The sequence below is a fragment of the Pipistrellus kuhlii genome, unplaced genomic scaffold (assembly GCF_014108245.1).
Source record: "Pipistrellus kuhlii isolate mPipKuh1 unplaced genomic scaffold, mPipKuh1.p scaffold_m20_p_1, whole genome shotgun sequence".
NCBI classification, from domain to species: Eukaryota; Metazoa; Chordata; class Mammalia; order Chiroptera; family Vespertilionidae; genus Pipistrellus; species Pipistrellus kuhlii.
This window is the reverse complement of record NW_023425404.1, coordinates 144,656,147-144,661,363: the sequence shown is the minus strand read 5'-3', so window position 1 is coordinate 144,661,363 and position 5,217 is coordinate 144,656,147. Positions and strand designations below refer to the sequence as shown.

The following is a 5,217-nucleotide window of genomic DNA, read 5'->3' as shown; positions in this document are numbered from 1 at the left end:
GTCATTTGCCAGTGTGCAAATCAGCAAGGCTTTCATCCTCCCTCAGACAGCCATGCTTGTTTCCCGTCTCATCGCCCTGTTGGTATCTGGCCCTGAATCTAACACACTGCTGAACGTACAAAGGAATCATTGTGCTTTGTCATTTCTCTTCTCACTTGAGCCCCACTGATGTTGCTGTGGCTCAGCAGTCAGTGGCCAGACAATAAGAGCCTGTCTCTGCATCTTGCAATTTCCTGTTTTCCATTCCCCACTCCCATGATCCAACAAAAGGAATTCATTAGAGGGGTTAAGTGTTTGGTTATTACCAGAGGGAGAAAAACAAATTCAGCTATTTTTGACCACAGACCTCTTTCACAATGGCCACTGAAGTCAGTTCTTCCCTCACCATGATCAAAAAGAACTACCTACAGTTTTATTATTTAGTTCATTATGCCACCATAGAATAGGCAGAAGAGTAACTATGATTTGTGTTATTTAGTGTCAAGGGAGGTTACGTAGTTACTTGAAGAACTCAGTGGTTTTTTTTATTTTTATCTTTGCTTCCTTATGTGCCACTTTTTTTAGTCAGTGAATTCCTTGGTAAGTTCTGAATGTTTCAGCAAGTAAGGCTGATTATTGACTTTTCTACAGGGCAGGTTAAAAAAACACTTTGCTAACTTCATGAAGTATGGTCCGCAGTCACAGAATAAAATCCTTTGATCTAGGCGTAGTCAGAAGCTGTAATGTCTTGAGTGCACAAAAGAAAACCCTATTTCTAAAAAGGCACCAGGCCCTTATATTCTTGATAATATATTAGTAAATAGAAAAGCTACTTTATTCTCTTATCATGCCATTAAGTTTTCAGCTTTTTAAAAAATTTAACAGTCGAATAATTACATTTTTGCATCCAAGACTGCAAAAGCACAAAGGGAGAAGAAAAAAGAAACATTAAAGCCCATTAGGGTCTGTCCCCCTCCCCTGTGTTTACGTATATAAATAAAATTAAATGCATTTTGTAATACTTCTCCCTGTGTGCTACAAAGGAAGACTGAGCACAACGTTTAGTTGTAAAATCCATTTAATAAATTGTCCTTGGATAGAGGACGCATCAGATATTAAACTGATAAGAACAGATACTACTCCTCTGGAAATTACCTCTGGTTCAGAAAAGGGGTGTTTGGGGCGTGGTTCTCAGTCACTCTAGCTGTGCTATATGCCCTCCTTGGTCTACTGGTGCTGATGGGGTCAGAGGTGAACACTTCATTGAAGCAGTAGACATCACCAAATCCCAGGGATTTAGGAAGTTGAACTGAGAGACACAGAGCGTCTGTTAATTGAGTTTTGTTAATGGCAGCGCCCCTGAGATCTTTGAATTCTCCCACCTGCTATGATACTTGCTTTACCTGAGAGCCAGTTGCTTAGCTGGGCTTCCCTCCCTTGAGATAAGAAACATGGTCTGTTTAACAGACATGCCAGTATCTTCCTAGAAGTATGCTTTTTGTTTATGCTAGCACCAGTTGGTGGCTGTTCTTGCAACCCAGTGAAACTCAGCTAATATATTAAAGTCTATTTCTATCATGCATATACATTTTTTCCATTGTAAACATTAGCCCTTTTACATATCTCCTGCCTAATAACAAATGTATGACAAATACTTTTCTCTGAATATTTTTACTCTAATTAGAATGTTTGTGTTAACCACAATGAAATAAAATGTCAAGGATATCCATACTAGAAAATCCACTCTTAATACTGTAGTTTACTGAAATAACACAATTGACAGAGTATGCCCTTAATCTAGTTATACAGAAGGTATTCAGTAAAAAATCTAATTAATTTAAATAAATTCAGTTTTATATTTTTGGAACAACTACATTCTTAGCTCATTTATTTTGTACAGTATACTACATTAATTTTTGATAATTCAATATTTTAATGACAGCCATGTAAAAAATAGTTGTTAAAGGAGACAATTCAGTAAAAATCACATCAGCATTTAAAATATTGTTACATGTCAAACAACAAAGATTCAATAAGAATATTTATATTTCTGCCGAAACCGGTTTGGCTCAGTGGTAGAGCGTCGATCTGCGGACTGAAAGGTCCCGGGTTCGATTCCGGTCAAGGGCATGTACTTTGGTGTGGGCACATCCCCGGTGGGTGGTGTGTAAGAGGCAGCTGGTCGATGTTTCTCTCTCATCGATGTTTCTAGCTCTCTATCCCTCTCTCCTCCTCTCTGCAAAAAATCAATAAAATATATTAAAAAAAAAGAATATTTATATTTCTTTTTAACATGTATAACCTCTTGCCATTCTACAAATGAGGAGTAATAGTTTCTAAAGCAATCCTTAGGTAATATCAAAATAGCATTACACAAACTAGGAAACAAGAGTTTTCCTATCTCATATACTACTCTCACAAAAAGCCACTTATCAAATAATTACTTTTATTATTGGTTGATAAAGTAGCAGCTATTTTTGTCCTTTGCTCCTTTGAGAGATTGTCTGCTTCTTCTAATCTTGAAACAAATCTTCCCAAATACATATATTCAGTCTCATGCTATCATGGGTACTTCATAAATATTGTTGAATAGAAACTTATCTCTCTGGGAGGCTAATGAAAAACAGATGCAGGCAAAAACAGGACAGTGCAGCTAATGGAAGAGTAAGGAAGCTAAAAACAGTATGAGCAAAGGGAATACAAGAGAAATAATCAGTTGTCAGCTTAAATATAGTCCTTGGGTATAATTGAACAACTGATAAAGTAGGTAGGAAGGAAAAGATGACCTCAATCTTATTTTCTCTCTGTAGGTTATAGCAGTAATTCTTGTAGAAATAAAGTATGCTTCTGATTCATTCATAAATAACATCAATCCTATAGGCCTTTATGATATTAGAAGCAGTCACATAAACTTTGAGTCTTAGGAAGTACAATATGACAATGGAGATTCACAGTCATTCAAGTTTAATTAGAAAAGTATTTGCTTCTTTCTTTTTGGTTTGTTTTGACAGATTTAGAATAGAGCAAACTGAAAATCCTGGTAATTCTACATATAAAATATAGCTCTTGGCTGTATTTACATTTTTCACAGTTTCACCAGTGTCTATGTTCTAGAGCTTGTAGATAAAAGGTTCTCTGTCTTTTTATTTTTTTCTTCCCTGTCTTTTACTGTTCATATCTCTATTTTTTTTTTCTTTCTTTGTACCTGCTAACTTCTTAGGGGTATCTTCCCCCAAAGGTAATTTGCCCAGATGATTAAAAAAAATGTGGAAAATTATTCATCCAATTGGGACCCAGCAGTCTACTTATATGGTTATTGCTCTTTGGAAAATAACATGGTGTCAAAGGCACAGCCATTATGTTACTCACTAAAAAGTAATTGATTTGAATTGAATTATAAAATTATCCTTTGTTATCTATCATTGAATGTCTGGCTAGGGAGTTTAATTTTACATTATTTCTCCAAGTGTTTTCCTTAAAATATTGGAGCTGGAGCAGGAGCTGGATAAAGAAATCTCCCTGGGTAGCCAAGCTTTTGAAGCTCTGCCTTTTGCATCACACTCTTGGGGATGAACAATGCTCATTAAGATGTTAATGGTTCTGAATATCCATTAAATAATTTTATATTTATTTAACTCTCTATGAACTAGTGCTTCATAGAATAGGTTTTGTGAAAATAAGGTTTTAATTAGTAATTCTGAGATACCTCTAGAAATTACATGTTATTCTTTCAGTTTTTTAACTTCTTCTGAGTCACATCCATTTTAAAAGTGGATGGAGGCTATATTTGTTATTAGCCAGGTAAAGTTATGTAGACATATGGATATTATTGTAAATTTTACATTTCAAAAAATGCATATTATTTGAGAATGATACTTAAAATCTACCACTGGCACCATGTTGAGGACACCTGGACCATTTGGTTCACTCACAAATCAAACTTCTTTTTGTGCTGCTACCATGGAAACTACTCATCTGTTCATCACTTACCTTTTGCAGAGTTTTACTATTGTGTGTTATATTATGTAATCTGACTTTTGCCTCAGTTCTGACTCTTTGAATCACCTGCAAGTGGAAAGATGATGGATGTTATCAAAGAACCAAGAACAAGAAAGCCTTGGTGGATATACCCCCTTTTATGTCTTCTAAAATACAGAATTTAGAACACAAACTTTTAAGTGCATTTTTTTTTTAATGGATAAAGTTCAAAAACATATTGGAATTTTCTTACTCTGTTTATATTACTGATATTTGGAAACATAACATTAAGTTTGTTCAACAGTCTGTAAACACATTTCTGTGCTGTGCTCTAGCCAAAAGCACAAACACACACTGTGTTTGGTTGAAGCACAGTCTACTTCAAATATATGTCTAAGGCTGGTGTGCACATAGTTTTTCTATTTTCTCCATGTAATAGGATGGTATAAGTAAACAAACAGATCTTGCTTTGCAATGTAAATTAAGTCACTCTGTTTAGTTCTTACTGAATCAAAAGACATTTTGGGAAATTATCAAATTCTCTACAACATAATGTACAGAACGATTGGGTTGGTAATACGATTGGAATCTTGATTTAAAACATTTTCCTCTTTTTTCTTTTTGCCCATTTCCCCGTTTTCTTTTTCTAATATTCACTGTAGTAAAAGAAGGAATTACTTCATTTTTAGCCCACACAGATATATTTATTTGGACTGCAAATTTATTTGAAAAATATCTATATCACTTAATTTTATTACACTTTTCTCTTAGATTTTTGGAAACCATGAAGATGAGAAAATGTCAAGTAATTTAATTATAGTAAAGTTCATTTTAAAAATATATATTTTATTGATTTTTTTTTTTTTTTTTTTTTTACAGAGAAGAAGGGAGAGGGATAGAGAGTTAGAAACATTGATGAGAGAGAAACATCCATCAGCTGCCTCCTGCACACCCCCTACTGGAGATGTTCCCACAACCAAGGTACATGCCCTTGACTGGAATCGAACCTGGTACCCTTCAGTCCTCAGACTGATGCTCTATCCACTCAGCCTAACCAGTCAGGGCTATAGTGGAGTTCATTTAATCTTTATAACAAAATATATAAAAATCACTCTTTCAAATTTACATCTATTATTTAGAGACTAAGGTATTTCCTATGGTCACATGACTAGGATGCAGTATATCTAAGATTTGAACCCAGGGATTTTGATTTTATAAATATTCAATATGTGTGGTATTATTTATTTATTTATTTTTGTT

The 5,217-nt window shown here is 34.5% G+C and overlaps 1 non-coding gene across 1 annotated transcript; it reads right to left on the bottom strand.

The window, feature by feature from the left end:
* Window positions 1–957: 957 nt before the first annotated feature.
* Window positions 958–1,154, bottom strand: LOC118709650. Its single transcript, XR_004985077.1, has one exon. It is a non-coding gene; the product is annotated as a U2 spliceosomal RNA (small nuclear RNA).
* Window positions 1,155–5,217: the final 4,063 nt, after the last annotated feature.